Below are 19,812 nucleotides of genomic sequence, written 5' to 3' on the forward strand. Positions count from 1 at the left end.
GCAAGGGACCTGACGGACACCGGAATGTGAGTATGTAGTGTTTTTTTTTTTTTACATTTATGATGGTAACCAGGGTAAACATCGGGTTACTAAGCGCGGCCCTGCGCTTAGTAACCCGATGTTTACCCTGGTTACCAGTGAAGACATCGCTGAATCCGTGTCACACACACCGATTCAGCGATGTCAGCGGGACCTCATCGATCAAAAAAAGGTCCAGGCCATTCCGACACGACCAGCGATCTCACAGCAGGGGCCTGGTCGCTGCTACGTGTCAAACATAGCGAGATCGCTACTGAGGTCGCCGTTGCGTCACAAAACTTGTGACTCAGCAGCGATCTCGCTAGCGACCTCGCTTAGTGTGACGGGGGCTTTAGACATCATGAATTTTGTCTGTTTGTTTGTTTCGGAATAAGCTTTGAATTTTGATGCTTTAATGACTTTTTCAAAGTCTTCCAGAATGGCTTTATTTAGTTTTCATCTTAGACTTAGGATCTCTGTGTACGTTTGTTGTGATGTGAGGTGAGGGTTGTGGAAACAGTTTTCTTTCATGTGGATCTGTTCTTGAATGCTTTTTATTTTTTTCTCTTTTTTGGTATTATGCTTTGCCGCATTTTGGATAATTTTCCCCCTTATAACTGCCTTATGGGCGCACCAGATTGTAAACTGATTTGTTCCGTCTATATCATTTTCTTCAAAGTAGAGCCTCAGTGAGGTTTCAATTTCATTTTTATAATCTGGTGAGTTTAATAAAATATTACTACACATAAAGCTGAATGTTAGGTGTTGAGTTCCCACCGCTGCACAGGGGGAATCTCGAACCATGTCCGCTGCGTTCTCCCAATCTCCTCCAGCCACAGTGGAGCCTGCTCAGCAGAGACATCAGTCCCAGCGTCTGGCTCAAGCTGATACTGTGCGGCTGGTTACTGTTGTCCTTCCAGACTCAGCCATTGTAACCAGTACTGATCAGCGGTGGGCAGGCATCCCTGGGACTAAGTCCTGCTTTTTCTTCTTCTGAGCATGCCCAAGGGATGACCTGTCATTGGAGGTCGGGGGTCACATGCTCAGGCCCTGTAACAGCTCCTATTGGACCACTAGGAAGGTCCTGGAGATCTTCCGCTATAAAAGGTTCGCATGGCCATGTGCTAGTATAAACTTATTAACATGTGTGTGTGGATGTATGCCTGTCGATGGATGAAAGCTCTGAATCATTCCCATCCCTAGTGTTGTTGACTGTTTGTGAATGGTGGAAGCTACCTAGCGCCTGACAGTGCTATTCCGCACAGCTAGCACACTATACCAGTGACCGCCAGTGTGGTGCCGTGCGCTAATAGAGTGCTTTCCTCGAAAATCTGGGTGGTTAGTGGCATCCACCAGAGCGGCACTGCACGCACTCTTGTGCATTAACTTATTATTTCTGTTAATCTCTGACACCCCAGTAGCGGTGTAGAGCGTAAGAGGTCTAGAAGAACTCTTTCCCTGAGTCTTGGGACAGAGTTCTGTGACTCCTTGCTTGCGCTCTTTGTGTAGTACCACGGCTTCCTTCATACCGGGTGAAGCTAACCCATATGTGTATCCACATTATACCGCCATGTAGTCCGTCGTTACTCAGCAGCACGTTCCATCTCTGCATGGTGGACCCCGGGCTGTGAAAGCTCCTTATACCATCTTTCTAATTATTTGGTGCGTTCCGCTAGCCCTAACACTGAATTTTTGAAAGAAGGGCGAATCCGTAGATCGGTTATGACAGGGCAGTGGTCTAATATTGATCTGCTTAATATGAGTGATTTTTTGATTTTAGTTAGGGCAAATATATCTGTAAGAAATAAATTGATTCTGGATGAAGATTTGTGTACTGAAGAAAAGTGTGAGAATTCTCTAGATGAGGAATTCAAGCATCTGCATGTATCATATAATTCGTTATTGGTGATCCAGTTGTTAAGATTGTTTGAAAATTGGCGCGTAGTAGATGTGGAGTCCAATCTCCCATCTGGGACCATATTGAAATCTCCCAAAATATACAGATCCCCTTTTTTATGCTTCTGAATTTTCCTAATGACTTTGTTAAGAAAATGTTATTGTTTTGCATTGGGACTATATATGTTTGCGATTGCATAAATTGTTTAGTTAATTTGACAGATCAGAATGTGGTATCTCCCGTTTGGGTCTATGATTTCCTCAATGAGTTGGAAGGGTACCGTGTTTTTTATGAGTGTAATTACGCCTGCTTTTTTCTTTTGTGTCAAGGAGGAAAAACAGAGTGAAAAGCTTTTGTGGGAAAAGGAGGAGTGGTTACCTTTACTAATTTTTGTCTCTTGTAGACATATGATGTCTGCTTGTGTTTGCTTGATTTCTTTCCATAGTGTAAATCTTTTCCATGGACTGTTGAGACCCCTGACATTGTAGGACAAAAATTTCAACTGCATAGGTAAGGCTAGGTTCACATTGCATTAACAGCAGCCCATTCAACACATGCGTTAACGGGCTGCTGTTAACGCAAGTGCCGACTTGTCATACCGCTAGCGCAGATAGAGCTAGCAGATCCTCTATCTGCGCTAGCAGTGACGGACCTGGAAATGCTGCAGCCCGCGTCCCAGGGTCCGTCACTCAATGACGGCACATCGCTAGCGCATGCCCATTATGGGCGTGCGCTAGCGATGCGTCCGCCATAGGGCTTAATGGCGGCATTAACGGACTGCATTACACCGCGTTATGCCGCGGTGTAACGTAGTCCATCTAACGGACTGCTAAAACGCAGTGTGAACCCAGCCTTAGGTTGTTGTAGGAGCTGTAGGTACACTAAGGACAAAATTGAAAAGTGAAAAACAAGGAAAATTGAACAAGAATGTTAATAAACAGTATTATGTTAACTATGTTATCATACAATAATCAATCATGAAAATAAATGTTCAATTTCAGGTCTTCTCCCTTGACGGGAACCTTGACCTTGTGGGGAAAAGTTTGTGAAAGTTACTCTCTCCCATTAACACCAAGAGTTTATGAGACGTTAAATCTACTAGTAAATTCGGGAACTCTTTTTGCTGCTGAAAGTTGAACCAAATAAGCAAGAGTAAATTTAGTCAAATTTAAGAGACTTTAAAATATATAAACGGGTACCCACTGGCGCTTCACTGAATAAGAAAGAGGGGGGAATTGGAGAAAATATACACGGAAAGGGGGGCTGGAAAAATTAAATGGAGACTCAGCTTCTGGTGAGATGGCAGGATCTGTGTAACACCCTGTCTGTAAAGTAAAAAATAATATGCATATATGGTTATCACCTGCACTGAGGATAATTACTCCTACAAAGGAGTGTATGGATGAATACAAAATTGACACCTGCACTAAAGGTACCTTCACACTCAGCAACTTTACAACGAGAACGACAACGATCCGTGACGTTGCAGCGTCCTGGTTAGCGATCTCGTTGTGTTTGACACGCAGCAGCGATCTGGATCCCGCTGTGATATCGCTGGTCGGAGCTAGAAGTCCAGAACTTTATTTGGTCGTCAGGTCGGCGTGTATCGTCGTGTTTGACAGCAAAAGCAACGATGCCAGCAATGTTAAACATGGAGCTAACGACCTGTGAGAACGATAAGTGCGTCACCGTTACGTCACAGGATCGCTCCTGCATTGTTGTGGAGCTGCTGTGTTTGACGTCTCTACAGCGACCTAAACAGCGACGCTGCAGCGATCGGATCGTTGTCTATATCGCTGCAGCGTCGCTGAGTGTGACAGTACCTTAAGGAGAGAAGATTGCGTTCAGAGGATTAAGTACAATATCCTGACACTTACTCAAAGGCCGTACTAGTGTAATTAGTACTGGTGGCCGGGTTCATTTAAACCCTTCCTGACATCAGACGTACTATCCCGTCGAGGTGGGGTGGGCCCGTATGACCACCGACGGGATAGTACGTCATACGCGATCGGCCGCGCTCACGGGGGGAGCGCGGCCGATCGCGGCCGGGTGTCAGCTGCCTATCGCAGCTGACATCCGGCACTATGTGCCAGGAGCGGTCACGGACCGCCCCCGGCACATTAACCCCCGGCACACCGCGATCAAACATGATCACAGTGTACCGGCGGTATAGGGAAGCATCGCGCAGGGAGGGGGCTCCCTGCGGGCTTCCCTGAGACCCCCGGAGCAACGCGATGTGATCGTGTTGCTGCGAGGGTCTCCTACCTCCTTCCTGGCTGCAGGTCCCGGATCCAAGATGGCCGCGGCATCCGGGTCCTGCAGGGAAGGAGGTGGCTTACCGAGTGTCTGCTCAGAGCAGATGCTTGGTAAGCCTGCAGTCCTGCACAGCAGATCGTCGATCTGGCAGAGTGCTGTGCACACTGCCAGATCAATGATCTGTGATGTCCCCCCCTGGGACAAAGTAAAAAAGTAAAAAAAAAATTTTTCCACATGTGTAAAAATAAAAAAAAAAAATTCCTAAATAAATAATAATAAAAAAAAAATATTATTCCCATAAATACATTTCTTTATCTAAATAAAAAAAACCAAAACAATAAAAGTACACATATTTAGTATTGCCGCGTCCGTAACGACCCAACCTATAAAACTGCCCCACTAGTTAACCCCTTCAGTAAACACCGTAAGAAAAAAAAAAAAAAAACGAGGCAAAAAACAACGCTTTATTACCATACCGCCGAACAAAAAGTGGAATAACACGCGATCAAAAAGACTGATATAAATATCCATGGTACCGCTGAAAACGTCATCTTGTCCCGCAAAAAACAAGCCGCCATACAGCATCATCAGCAAAAAAATAAAAAAGTTATAGTCCTGAGAATAAAGCGATACCAAAATAATTATTTTTTCTATAAAATAGTTTTTATCGTATAAAAGCGCCAAAACATAAAAAAATGATATAAATGAGATATCACTGTAATCGTACTGACCCGAAGAATAAAACTGCTTTATCAATTTTACCAAACGCGGAACGGTATAAACGCCTCTCCCAAAAGAAATTCATGAATAGCAGGTTTTTGGTCATTCTGCCTCACAAAAATCGGAATAAAAAGCGATCAAAAATGGTCACGTGTCTGAAAATGTTACCAATAAAAACGTCAACTCGTCCCGCAAAAAACAAGACCTCACATGACTCTGTGGAGCAAAATGTGGAAAAATTATAGGTCTCAAAATGTGGAGACGCAAAAACTTTTTTGCTATAAAAAGCGTCGCTGGTTTCACACTTGCGTTTTTGTCTGCAGCGTTTTTTGCACAAAAAAACGCATGCGTTTTTTCCCTATATTTAACATTGAAAACGCATGCGTTTTTTTTGTACGCGTTTGGTCGCGTTTTCAAACGCATGCGGTTTTTTTCTGCATGCGTTCATTTTCAGAAATACAACCTGCAGTATTTTCTTGCGTTTTTAAGCACATGCGTTTGTTTGCGTTAAAAACGCATGCATTTTTATCGAAAAAAAACAGAAAACACACTGAAAAGCCACCCACCACCATCAAGGTGATAAAGGGATCCAAACCCTAACCCTAACTCTACCCCTAACCTCACCCCTAACCGTTTAATGAACATTTTCTGACAGTCATAGTGCCACGTATTTCAGAGCCACGTATTTCAGTGCCACGTATTTCAGTGCCACGTATTTCAGTGCCATGTATTTCAGTGCCACGTATCACGTATTTCAGTGCCACGTGTTTCAGTGCCACGTATTTCAGTGCCACGTATCACGTATTTCAGTGCCACGTATCACGTATTTCAGTGCCACATATTTTAGTACCACGTATTTCAGTCGCACGTATTTCAGTGCCACGTATTTCAGTGCCACGTATTTCAGTGCCACGTATTTTAGTGCCACGTATTTCAGTGCCACGTATTTCAGTGCCACGTATTTCAGTGCCACGTATCATGTATTTCAGTGCCACGTGTTTCAGTGCCACATATTTAAGTGCCACGTATCACATATTTCAGTGCCACGTATTTAAGTGCCACGTATTTCAGTGCCACGTATTTAAGTGCCACGTATTTCAGTGCCACGTATTTCAGTGCCACGTATCACGTATTTCAGTGCCACGTGTTTCAGTGCCACGTATTTAAGTGCCACGTATCACATATTTCAGTGCCACGTATTTCAGTGCCACGTATTTCAGTGCCACGTATTTCAGTGCCACGTATTTCAGTGCCACGTATTTCAGTCAAGTTTAGGGTTAGGGTTAGGGGTAGGGTTAGGGTTAGGGCTAGGGTTGGAGGTAAAGTTAGGGTTGGGGCTAAAGTTAGGGTTGGGGCTAAAGTTAGGGTTAGGGCTAGGGTTAGGGTTAGGGCTAGGTTTGGAGGTAAAGTTAGGGTTAGGGTTGGGGCTAAAGTTAGGGTTTGGATTACATTTACGGTTTGGATTAGGGTTGGGATTAGAATTATGGGTGTGTCAGGGCTAGGGGTGTGGTTAGGGTTACCGTTGGGATTAGGGTTAGGGGTGTGTTTGGGTTAGGGTTTCAGGTAGAATTGGGGAGTTTTCACTGTCCAGGCACATCAGGGGCTCTCCAAGCGCGACATGGCGTCCAATCTCAATTACAGCCAATTCTGCGTTGAAAAAGTAAAACAGTGCTCCTTCCCTTCCGAGCTCTCCCGTGCGCCCAAAAAGGGGTTAACCCCAACATATGTGTTATCAGCGTACTCGGGACAAATTGAACAACAACTTCTGGGGTCCAAGTTCTCTTGTTATCCTTAGGAAAATAAAAATTTGGGGGGCTAAAAATCATTTTTGTGGGAAAAAAAAGATGTTTTATTTTCACGGCTCTGCGTTATAAACTGTAGTGAAACACTTGGGGATTCAAAGTTCTCACAACACATCTAGATAAGTTCCTTGGGAGGTCTAGTTTCCAATATGGGGTCACTTGTGGGGGGTTTGTACTGTTTGGGTACATCAGGGGCTCTGCAAATGCAACGTGACGCCTGCAGACCAATCCATTTAAGGCTGCATTCCAAATGGCGCTCCTTCCCTTCCGAGCTCTGTCATGCACCCAAACAGTGGTTCCCCCCCACATATGGGGTATCAGCGTACTCAGGACAAATTGGACAACAACTTTTGGGGTCTAATTTATCCTGTTACCCTTGTAAAAATACAAAACTGGGGGCTAAAAAATCATTTTTGTGAAAAAAAAAAAGAATTTTTATTTTCACGGCTTTGCGCTATAAACTTTAGTGAAACACTTGGGGGTTCAAAGTTCTCAAAACACATCTAGATAAGTTCCTTGGGAGGTCTAGTTTCCAATATGGGGTCACTTGTGGGGGGTTTGTACTGTTTGGGTACATCAGGGGCTCTGGAAATGCAACGCGACGGCTGCTGACCAATCCATTTAAGTCTGCATTCCAAATGGCGCTCCTTCCCTTCCGAGCTCTGTCATGCGCCCAAACAGTGGTTCCCCCCCACATATGGGGTATCAGCGTACTCAGGACAAATTGGAAAACAAATTTTGTGGTCCAATTTATTCTGTTACCCTTGTAAAAATACAAAGCTGGGGGCTAAAAAATCATTTTTGAGAAAAAAAAATATATATATTTTCACGGCTCTGCGTTATAATCTGTAGTGAAACACTTGGGGGTTCAAAGCTCTCAAAACACATCTAGATAAGTTCCTTAGGGGGTCTACTTTCCAAAATGGTGTCACTTGTAGGGAGTTTCAATGTTTAGGCACATCAGGGGCTCTCCAAACGCAACATGGCGTCCCATCTCAATTCCAGTCAATTTTGCATTGAAAAGTCAAATGGCGCTCCTTCCCTTCCAAGCTCTGCCATGCGCCCAAACAATGGTTTACACCCACATATGGGGTATCATCCTACTCAGGACAAATTGCACAACATTTTTTGGGGTCCAATTTCTTCTCTTACCCTTGGGAAAATAAAAAATTGGGGGCAAAAAGATCATTTTTGTGAAAAAATATGATTTTTTATTTTTACGGCTCTGCATTATAAACTTCTGTGAAGCACTTGGTGGGTCAAAGTGCTCACCACACATCTAGATAAGTTCCTTAGGGGGTCTACTTTCCAAAATGGTGTCACTTGTAGGGAGTTTCAATGTTTAGGCACATCAGGGGCTCTCCAAACGCAACATGGCGTCCCATCTCAATTCCAGTCAATTTTGCATTGAAAAGTCAAATGGCGCTCCTTCCCTTCCAAGCTCTGCCATGCGCCCAAACAATGGTTTACACCCACATATGGGGTATCAGCGTACTCAGGACAAATTGCACAACAGTTTTTGGGGTCCAATTTCTTCTCTGACCCTTGGGAAAATAAAAAATTGGGGGTGAAAAGATCATTTTTGTGAAAAAATATGATTTTTTATTTTTACGGCTCTGCATTATAAACTTCTGTGAAGCACTTGGTGGGTCAAAGTGCTCACCACACATCTAGATAAGTTCCTTAGGGGGTCTACTTTCCAAAATGGTGTCACTTGTAGGGAGTTTCAATGTTTAGGCACATCAGGGGCTCTCCAAACGCAACATGGCGTCCCATCTCAATTCCAGTCAATTTTGCATTGAAAAGTCAAATGGCGCTCCTTCCCTTCCAAGCTCTGCCATGCGCCCAAACAATGGTTTACACCCACATATGGGGTATCAGCGTACTCAGGACAAATTGCACAACATTTTTTGGGGTCCAATTTCTTCTCTTACCCTTGGAAAAATAAAAAATTGGGGGCGAAAAGATCATTTTTTTAAAAAAAATATGATTTTTTATTTTTACGGCTCTGCATTATAAACTTCTGTGAAGCACTTGGTGGGTCAAAGTGCTCACCACACATCAAGATAAGTTCCTTAGGGGGTCTACTTTCCAAAATGGTGTCACTTGTAGGGAGTTTCAATGTTTAGGCACATCAGGGGCTCTCCAAACGCAACATGGCGTCCCATCTCAATTCCAGTCAATTTTGCATTGAAAAGTCAAATGGCGCTCCTTCCCTTCCAAGCTCTGCCATGCGCCCAAACAATGGTTTACACCCACATATGGGGTATCAGCGTACTCAGGACAAATTGCACAACATTTTTTGGGGTCCAATTTCTTCTCTTACCCTTGGGAAAATAAAAAATTGGGGGCGAAAAGATCATTTTTGTGAAAAAATATGATTTTTTATTTTTACGGCTCTGCATTATAAACTTCTGTGAAGCACTTGGTGGGTCAAAGTGCTCACCACACATCAAGATAAGTTCCTTAGGGGGTCTACTTTCCAAAATGGTGTCACTTGTAGGGGGTTTCAGTGTTTAGGCACATCAGGGGCTCTCCAAACGCAACATGGCGTCCCATCTCAATTCCAGTCAATTTTGCATTGAAAAGTCAAATGGCGCTCCTTTCCTTCCGAGCTCTGCCATACGCCCAAACAGTGGTTTACCCCCACATATGGGGTATCAGCGTACTCAGGACAAATTGTACAACAACTTTGGGGGTCCATTTTCTCCTGTTACCCTTGGTAAAATAAAACAAATTGGAGCTGAAATAAATTTTGTGTGAAAAAAAGTTAAATGTTCATTTTTATTTAAACATTCCAAAAATTCCTGTGAAACACCTGAAGGGTTAATAAACTTCTTGAATGTGGTTTTGAGCACCTTGAGGGGTGCAGTTTTTAGAATAGTGTCACACTTGAGTATTTTCTATCATATAGACCCCTCAAAATGACTTCAAATGAGATGTGGTCCCTAAAAAAAAATGGTGTTGTAAAAATGAGAAATTGCTGGTCAACTTTTAACCCTTATAACTCCGTCACAAAAAAATGATTTTGGTTCCAAAATTGTACTGATGTAAAGTAGACATGTGGGAAATGTTACTTTTTAAGTATTTTGCGTGACATATGTCTGTGATTTAAGGGCATAAAAATTCAAAGTTGGAAAATTGCAAAATTTTTAAAATTTTCGCCAAATTTCCATTTTTTTCACAAATAAACGCAAGTTATATCGAATAAATTTTACCACTAACATGAAGTACAATATGTCACGAGAAAACAATGTCAGAATCGCCAAGATCCGTCAAAGCGTTCCAGAGTTATAGCCTCATAAAGGGACAGTGGTCAGAATTGTAAAAATTGGCCCGGTCATTAACGTGCAAACCACCCTTGGGGGTGAAGGGGTTAACAATGCTGTGTCCTCTAGTGCAAAAACAGTTTTGTGTATGCAATCATGTACTTACTAGTTATAGAGATCATGATACCCCGGAATGGTAGGATGTGTCAGTCCTTTTCAATTAGTCAGGTGTAGTAGGCTCCGTGTCACAGGATCGTGTGGCTGGGGGGTAGTACGGGAACGTCTTACCCCCAGAAGGTCCTCCTTGCTGGGAGTCGGGAGCTGGAAGAAACCGCCAGCCTCTAGCGGAAAAGATGCCGAAGCAGTCGCTTCTAAGTGCAGCTCTGTTTTATGCTGCACTTAGATGAGGCAGCATAAATCTGATGACATCCTGATTCTTTTAGGGTTTGTTCACACGCTGTGGTTTTGCATTTTTTCCCCTGCATTTTTCAAGGATAAAAAGCTGCAGTTTACAGAACCAGCAAAATGAATGAGGTTTCTGAAATCTCATGCACATGCTGCTTATTTTTTTCTTATGTATTTGAACCATCAAAGTGATTTTTCTAATCTGCAGAATGCCATTTCTTCCAATGTTTTTGCAGCTGTTCGCGCCCATTCAAATGAATGGGAAGTAAAATGCATCAAAAACACACAAATTTGCTGCCATCACTGATTTGTGGTGCACAAAGATCTGCAGCAAATACTATGTACATATACCCTAACTGAAGTGCTATGGCTGATTATATAATTATCACTGCTCCTAGCATATGTTTAACATAAAACAGATCTAACCGTAGATTATTTAATATCAACTTGTTGAAATACACCTATCATTTCCATTTAATAGGAATACCCCTAGGCTGTATGAATATCATGCAAGAAGGCAGAAATTGCACCTGTACTGGATAATTACAATACAGGATATTATTTACACTGTAATTATTTCTCCCTCTTCAATTCAATATACTGACATGTAAAGTGACAATTAAAAAGAAGAATTAAAACATAAAAAATGAAGTAGGAAAATGTTTAAAACAGGATGCCAAATATTCATAGCTGCAATATTGAAGAGGTTGCATCAGAATAAGCATTGTTAGCAAATTACTGGTATATCTAATCAGATATCCAATTAGAGCTGTTCCAAAAGTAACGATGTTTGCTGGTTACCAAAACTAAAGGGAGTCTGTCAGAACTTTTTTACTAAGTAATCTGAGGACAGCATGAGGTAGGGGTTGAGACACAGATTTCAGAGTTGTGTCACTTATTAAGCTGTGTGCTATTGTTTCCATGCAATGAATGTTTTATCATAAGGAGATTATCACAGCCTGGAACACAGTACATGTGAGCCCTGGTCCATCTCCGCTCTCTACTCTGATTAGCAGCTCTTTGTCAATAGACAATTTTTACAGAAAACTGTGGTATGGGCAGGGTAAGCTTTCTTAGCTCTGCTACGTGCTACATCTAAAACCTCTGATTATGTCACAACTACTGTAAGCACTAAATTTAGTGATTATTTTCTTACATTATGCTTTTCTCAGATGAGGTAGCAAATGCCAGGTGACAGATTCCCTTTAAGTGGAAACGGCTCCAGAGAAAGTGCCATGCGTTTTCATCCCTTATTTGCCCTAATATGTTTTTTCTTCTCTGTCAACAAGAAATGTACTAATAACAAAAGACTGATCATCACTACCAAACAGAAAACAAGTATAACTAATAAATAAAGTAGCACTCTGTAGCGATATAACATGAAAACATGAAATATATGAAATATGAATTGCATTAATGCTCTAGAAAATAGGAAAAATTGAAAATACTTAGCGAATAAATTGGCCAATTCATGTATACCCAGCAACCCTGATAAGGCAATTATCGTTGCTGGGAACCTATCCTAAATGTGAATACTCTCCTAGGTTAAAGCCTACAGTTATACTGGTAAATAGGATACTGCTATGATTAAAATCACCAGAGGTTGATGGGTGTACTGCTTAGTCAGAGAGCCCATGTATATAAATAACAAAAGACTGACCATCACTTCCAAACCGAAAACAGGTGTGTACAGGTGCAAACTAAAAGTAGCCATCCATATACAGTATATAACCAACAAATAAAGTTGCACTCTGTAGCACTATAGCATGAAAACATGAGATATATGAAATATGAATTACTGCTTTGGAAAACAGAAAAAATTGAGAATACTTAGCACATAAATTGGCCAATTCATGTATGCCCAGCAGCCATGATAATGCAATTCTGAAGGCTGGAACCTATCCTATATGTGAATACTCTCCTAGGCTGAAGAACACATTTATATGGTAAGACAGGATCCTGCTAGGATTAAAATCACCAGAGGTTGATGGGTGTACTGCTCAGTCAGAGAGCCCATGTATATAAATAACAAAAGACTGACCGTCACTTCCAAACAGAAAACAGGTGTGTACAGGTGCAAACTAAGAGTAGCCATCTCCATTAATAACTACCATATTTTTCAGATTATAAGATGCACTTTTTTTCTCCAAAAATGTGGAGGAAAATGGGGGGGCGTCTTATAGTCAGGATGTACCAGCTCTGGCTGTGGTGGGGAGGTGGGGAAGCGGCATTGGCGGAGCAGCAGGTCAAAGAGGCAGGAGCCGGCGGCTGTGGCTAACTCCTGTGCCTGCTGCTAAAGAGAAATGAATATTCACTGTATTACACGTCCATGGGATTGGAATGTGGTGAATATTCATTTCTCTTTAGTAGCAGCACACGTAACCGTCGGCAGCTGCAGGAAGCTGGCGGCTGACAATGTGTGCGCTACTGAAGAGCAAGGAATACTCACTTCTCTGTGCACATACAGTTCTGGTGTGCAGAGCAGTGAGTATTCCGGCAGCTGCCCTTTGGCTAGGAAGCAGTGCATGATGTCCCTCCCATGTGCTGCTTACAAGCATAAAGCAGCTGCTGGCATAGGAACAAGATGCTTCGAGGGAATGCTGGGAAGGTAAGTGTAATTTTTTTATGTTTTGTGATGGGGCCATGCATACCAGGACGAGGGTGGTGGCTAATCATACCAGAATAAGGATGGGGCCATGCATACCAGGACTGGGATGGGGCCCAATCATACCAGGATAGGGATGGGGACCTGCATACCAGGATAGGGATGGGGCCATCCATATTAGGACAAGATGGGGACCCTGGATACCAGGATAGGGATGAGGGCAATCATTTCTGCCAGGATAGGGATGAGGGGGACAATTCCTACCAGGATAGGCATGAGGGGACCATGCCTGTCAGGCTAGAGATGAGGGGGACTTGCATACCAGGATGGGGATGAGCGCCATGTATGCCATGATAAGAATAAGGGGGCCATGCATACCACGATAGGGATGAGGCAGCCATGTGTATTAGGATGTGGATGAGAGGACCATATTTACCAGGATAGGGGACATAAATGTACAGAATTTACCACATTTTTTGCTTCAATTTCTTTTCCTAATTTCTTCCTCTACAACCTAGGTGCGTCTTATGGTCCGGTACTTCTTATTGTCCGAAAATATACGGTAACAAATAAAGTCTGATACCATGGACAATGGAGAAGATGAAGGCCATTATGGGGGACATTATGAGGCTATGGGAGACATTGTGAAGCCATGGGGAACATTATGGGGCAATGGGGAACACATGGAGGCCATTGTAGGGAACATTATGAGGCTATGGGGAACATTATGGGGTAACGGGGGGACACTATGGAGGCGATTATTGGGGACATTATGAGGCAATGGGTTAGATTTTGAAGCAATGGAGGACACTATGGGGTCAGTTCGGGCAATGGGGATCATTATGGAGCAATGGGGGACACTATGGGGGACATTTTAGAGCAGTGGGAACATTATGGGACAATGAGGGACACCATGGGGAACATTATGGGACAATGAGGGACACCATGGGGGACATTTTCTGGCAATGTGGGACATTATGGGGCAACTGAGGAGGATATTTTGTACAGGAAGCACAATGAGGGGTAAATATTTATTCAGGGGCACAGTATGGGAGATATTTATATTTATGGGGCAGCATAATGAAAATTTTATTTCTAAGGGCTCCATGTTAGGATGTGCTGCTTAAGATGGAGAAGAGGGACGTCTGCAGAGACGTGCTCTGGGTGTAAAATCTCATCATGGCATCTGTACTACACAGAGACAAAAGTGATGGAAACAACTTGAATCAGAGTAGATGTCACCTATAAGGTACCTGGATGCAAATTTTTAAGGGCATACTGGCAATTGTAGATTCAAACAATACAATTATATAAAGGGTTGATCTGGCATTACAATTGATCGCTCTGCTAAGTTTGGTGCTGTATACATTTACTGATCGTGGCTCTGGCCCTGCATTCATGTACTAACTTTGGTTCTGCTCTGCATTCAGGTACTGATGATGGTTCTGAAGCTGCATTCATATACTGGTGATGGTTCTGGCTGCATTTATATACTGATGATGGTTCTGGCGCCACATACATGTGCTGACAGTGGTTCTGATCTTGTACATGTAGCTATTAGTGATGAGCGAATATACTCGTTGCTCGGGTTTTCCCTAGCACGCTCGGGTGGTCTCTGAGTATTTGTAAATGCTCGGAGATTTAGTTTTTGTTGACACAGCTGCATGATTTACAGCTGCTAGCCAGCCTGAGTACATGTGGGGGTTGCCTGGTTGCTAGGGAATCCCCACATGTTTTCAAGCTGTCTAGCAGCAGTAAATCATTCAGCTGCGGCGATGAAAATAAAATCTCTGAGCAATTAAAAATACTCGGAGACCACCCGAGCAACGAGTATTCTCGCTCATCACTAGTAGCTATCCATACTTTGCTTCATGGCTATGTTAAAATGTAAAAATCCTCAACATTTAGAGATTTGAGATTATAATGTCATTTATAGTCTGTAATTTGTATGTAACCCCTTCTCATGTACAGCACCATGGAATCAATGGTGCTATATAAATAAATAATAATAATAATAGGGATTTGGTGAGTTTCTGCTGCAAAAAGTCAGCTTAAGTTGGTGTGTATTCATACTTATTTGTTTTTGGAGCAGAAAAGCTCCTCAAATACTGATACCTTGGTTCTGGTGATGTATTAATGTACTGATAGTGGTTCTAGTGATGTATTCATGTAAGTACCCCATTGGCCCTCGGACCATAAAATGTTGTGCACATTTGCCGTTGCCTTACTTGAGATATCGTTTGTATAACTTTATAGATGCCTTTATGTCAAATATATTTTGTTTTCCTACTATACTAGGCAATATGGGAAGTGAGATAATCATGTTGCTGTCAAATTAACCAGTTAGAATGAATCAAGGTTATGAAGTACTTTAATGTGCATTTGTAAACATAGGGAATGCTGCACCAGGGATTGCAATGTGACCTCTTTATTAACTTTAAGTATCCATTATACATAGAGAACACTTTGATTTCAATAATCATTTAGGTTTGAATGTTTGTGGAGAAGTCATGCTTTACATGTCCAGGAAATGCATGACACAGAGGAATTGAAGTCCTGTTAGAGGTATTCAGCATTAGGCCGCAGCATATATGCACCATGATAGATGTGATATTCATTAAGGTTGTCAATTTATAAAAAGGAAAGGGGTAATGGGTAGGAAATGCTTGAAAATGCTTCAAAGCTTCTTTTTCTCTGCTCCCTGGAGTTCTTTGTTGGAAAGGCTCCAGAAGAGACGTCCTGTCTAGAAAACATGTTTAATTTTTTTCAACCATATACGGTAGGCGATAACTAGGGTTGAGCGACTTTCATTTTTTTAAGATCGAGTCGGGTTTTGCGAAACCCGACTTTGTCCAGAGTCGAGTCGAGTGCAGTCGGCCGATTATCGCTAAAAGTCGGGGGTCGACCGAAACACGAAACCCAATGCAAGTCAATGGGGAAGCATAGTCGGCAGTGAGTGGAGGCCAGGAAAACACCTACAGTGCCCATTTTAATGCCAAAAACATCCATTCTTGTTTCTGAAGCTTGTCAATCTTAATTAACTTTATAATAATAGTTGGGCATTGGAAATTGGGGGTCATTTGGCAAAAGTTGTGGGGGGTAGGGCTGGTTCAAGGTTTTAGTGGGCCCAGGAAACGTGGACTACGTCACGGCGGTGGAGCAGTGAGAGGTAAGTATGTCAAGTTTGCAAGTGCTGTGATCCTAAGCAAGCAGGGGGGGCCCACTCGTTGGCAATGGCACTGGCACAGGGCCCCTCAAAGTACAGCGGTGTGTTTGCACGGCGGGGGCGCCTCCCACCGGCAGCGACACTTTTGCGTACTCTGAGGGGCCCTGTGTCAGTGATGTCGCCAACGAGTATGCCCCCCCACCTGATGAAGGAACCTGCACTTTCATCTGCACCTTCCTCTTTGTCCCTGTGTAAGGTGGTATAACATGCGGGAAGGGGAACCTTACTTTCAGCAGGGTCAGATTCTGGCTGTGTAGAGTGCAAGGGGAATGTAGTGGTCTAGGTCAATGTACCAGCAGACTCATCTAGCAGTGGCTGGGCAATGGGCAGGATGAGGAGGAAACACAGATATAGGGCCAAAGAATAAAGTAGGCTAAATGCAGTTCAAAATTGGTAACAGGACTAAACAGGCGGCATTGCTTTGTTCAGTGGAGTAGCAAACCCAGGAGCAGCAGACACTGTTTTAAGGGCCCAACCACACTAGTAGGCCAAATGCAGTTTAATATCTGCTACTATAGGCCAAAAGCCTAAAGACTGAAGCTCAGCTTTATACAGTTGAGGAGGACACCAGGGAGCGGCAGACAGAGTTATTAGGCCCCAACCACCAATTTTTTTTAAAAACAGCACTTAATGAGAGCCAGAAGGTTGAAGCTCAGCTTTATACAGTTGAGGACAAACACCTGGGAGCGGCAGACACCGTTAGTAGGCCGTAACCAAAGTTGAAGGCCAAATGCAGTTTAATATCTGATACTATAGGCTGAAAGCCAGAAGGTTGAAGCTCAGCTTTATACAGTTGAGGACAAACACCTGGGAGCGGCAGACACCGTTAGTAGGCCCTAACCACCAATTTTTTAAAAAACTGCACTTAATGAGAGCCAGAAGGTTGAAGCTCGGCTTTATACAGTTGAGGACAAACACCTGGGAGCGGCAGACACCGTTAGTAGGCCGTAACCAAAGTTGAAGGCCAAATGCAGTTTAATATCTGATACTATAGGCCGAAAGCCAGAAGGTTGAAGCTCAGCCTTATACAGTTGAGGACAAACACCAGGGAGGGGCAGACACCGTTAGTAGGCCCTAACCACCAATTTTATAAAAAAAAAAAAAAAAAATGAGAGCCAGAAGGTTGAAGCTCAGATTTATTCAGTTGAGGAGAACACCACGGAGCGGCAAACAGAGGTATTAGGCCTCAACCACCAATTTAAAAAAAAAAAAAATGAGAGCCAGAAGGTTGAAGCTCAGATTTATTCAGTTGAGGAGAACACCAGGGAGCGGCAAACAGAGTTATTAGGCCCCAACCACCAATTTTTTTAAAAAAAGCACTTAAGGAGAGCTAGAAGGTTGAAGCTCAGATTTATTCAGTTGAGGAGAACACCAGGGAGCGGCAGACAGAGTTATTAGGCCCCAACCACCAATTTTTTTTAAAAAAGCACTTAAGGAGAGCCAGAAGGTTGAAGCTCAGATTTAGACAGTGGAGGACAATTTGAATTAGGGACTGCAGACAGACTTAGTAGGCTGTCCCCTGTGGACCATGCATCCACCACATTAACCCATTGCGCTGTAATGGACACGTAACCTTCCGTGGCCATGCCTACAGGTCCATGCGTCTGTTGTCAGGTGCACCTTTGTACTCACAGATTGCCAGAGTGCATGGACAATGCGGTCTTTTACATGCTGGTGGAGGGTTTGGGATGGCTTTTCTCGCAAAAGAAGTGTCGACTGGTTAGCTTGTAGCGTGGTACAGCGTAGTCCATCATGGCTTTATTAATATTAAATAAAATATATAAATAGGCTCTATGAACTTTTAAATAGGTTCCAGGGGTACACGGGCAGCATTGGTGTGGTCAGCGGAGGACGATTGCAAGGAGGGACCGCAGACAGGCTAATGAAGGCCCGCAGACAGGCTAATGAAGGCCTAAAATAACAAAAGATAGGCTCATGGCAGTTTTAAATCGGTTACATGGATACACAGGCAGCATTGTGGTCAGTGGAGAAGTAATGCAAGGAGGGACCGCAGACAGGCTAACGAAGGCCTAAAATAACAAAAGATAGGCTCATGGCAGTTTTAAGAAGTAGTAAGAATCTTGAAGTATTTCTTGATGTGCACAGCTTTGTGAGAAAACTAACTCTAAAGAGACATTATGAAATTAAAAAACATGTCCATAATACTAGTGACTATGAAGGACTTTCTAATACACCTGAAACCACAGGGTTACATTTGGATGTTAAAAGAAAAAGCAAATTTTACCCGATAGACAACAAGGGTCCTCATTTGGAAACATCTATTACTAAAAAAATTTAATAATATTGAAAAAAGTGGGAATTGAACACCAGGTGAGAAAGCTTCTCTTTCAAAACTTAAAAATAACATGGAGATAGTCATCAAAACCGCAGATAAGGGTGGTGGTATAGTGGTGCAGGACCGAGGTGACTATATCAAAGAAGCCTATAACATTTTGTCTGACCATGAGTTCTATTCCAAAATAATCAATGAACCTGTTTCTGAAATGCAAAAAGTTTACAATTCCATGATTAAGGATGCCTTTGACAGTGGGGTCTTAAATGAGAATGAGTACAAGTATCTTACTATAATAAATCCAAGTGTACCATTTATGTATCATATTCCCAAAATTCACAAGAGTCTTAAAAATCCCCCTGGTCGCCCCATTATCTCGGGTATTGGTTCCCTAACTTCAAATCTATCCAGTTATATAGATAGCATCATGCAGTTACATGTTATCCAATTGAGGAGCTACATTAAGGATTCTGCACATGCAATTAAACTCATTAGAAATATAAAATGGAAAGGTAGTTATATATTTGTTACAGTTGATGTGTGCTCCCTATATACAAATATCAAACATGAAATTGGACTTGCAAGTATGAAATCATTTATGGATACAGATCCGAGATTATTGGATAAACAAAAACAGTTTTTAATGTCAGGAATGGAGTTCATTTTAAAAAATAATTATTTTACTTTTTTGGGTGAACTGTACCACCAGACACGTGGTGCAGCGATGGGATCTCGGGTAGCGCCTACATATGCTAATTTATTTATGGGTCACTTTGAGAATTCTTTTATCTATAATAGTGGTTTTATTGATTGCATTGTTTTTTATGGACGTTATATTGATGATCTTGTTTTTATTTGGGACACAACTTTTAAACCTCCAGAATTTTTAATGTCAGAGCTCAATAACAACCCCTGGGGTCTTGAGTTTACTTCTGTTTTTAACAAAACTGCCATTGACTATCTAGATGTGACATTTTTCATTGTGGATGGAAAGATTCATACAAAAAACTTTTTTAAAAAAGTAGATAGTAACAGCTATGTCCATTACAATAGCAACCATCTTGACAAATGGCTCTGTAACATTCCAAAAAGCCAGTTTATGCGTATTAGGAAAAATTGTTCTTCTGATAGTGATTTTAAGGACCAATCTGAGATTTTAAAAAATAAGTTTTTAGCACAAAAATACCCCAGAGAGTTGGTGAATAGAGCACTTGAGCATGTTTATAAAAATTTCAATCAAGATTTGTTACTAAAAAAAGAAAAAGCTGACCCTGCAGCCAGCCCAGAAGAATACACCTGCAGTTTTGTAACCACATTCAGC

This window comes from Ranitomeya variabilis, chromosome 2, assembly GCF_051348905.1.
Source record: "Ranitomeya variabilis isolate aRanVar5 chromosome 2, aRanVar5.hap1, whole genome shotgun sequence".
Lineage (NCBI taxonomy): Eukaryota > Metazoa > Chordata > Amphibia > Anura > Dendrobatidae > Ranitomeya > Ranitomeya variabilis.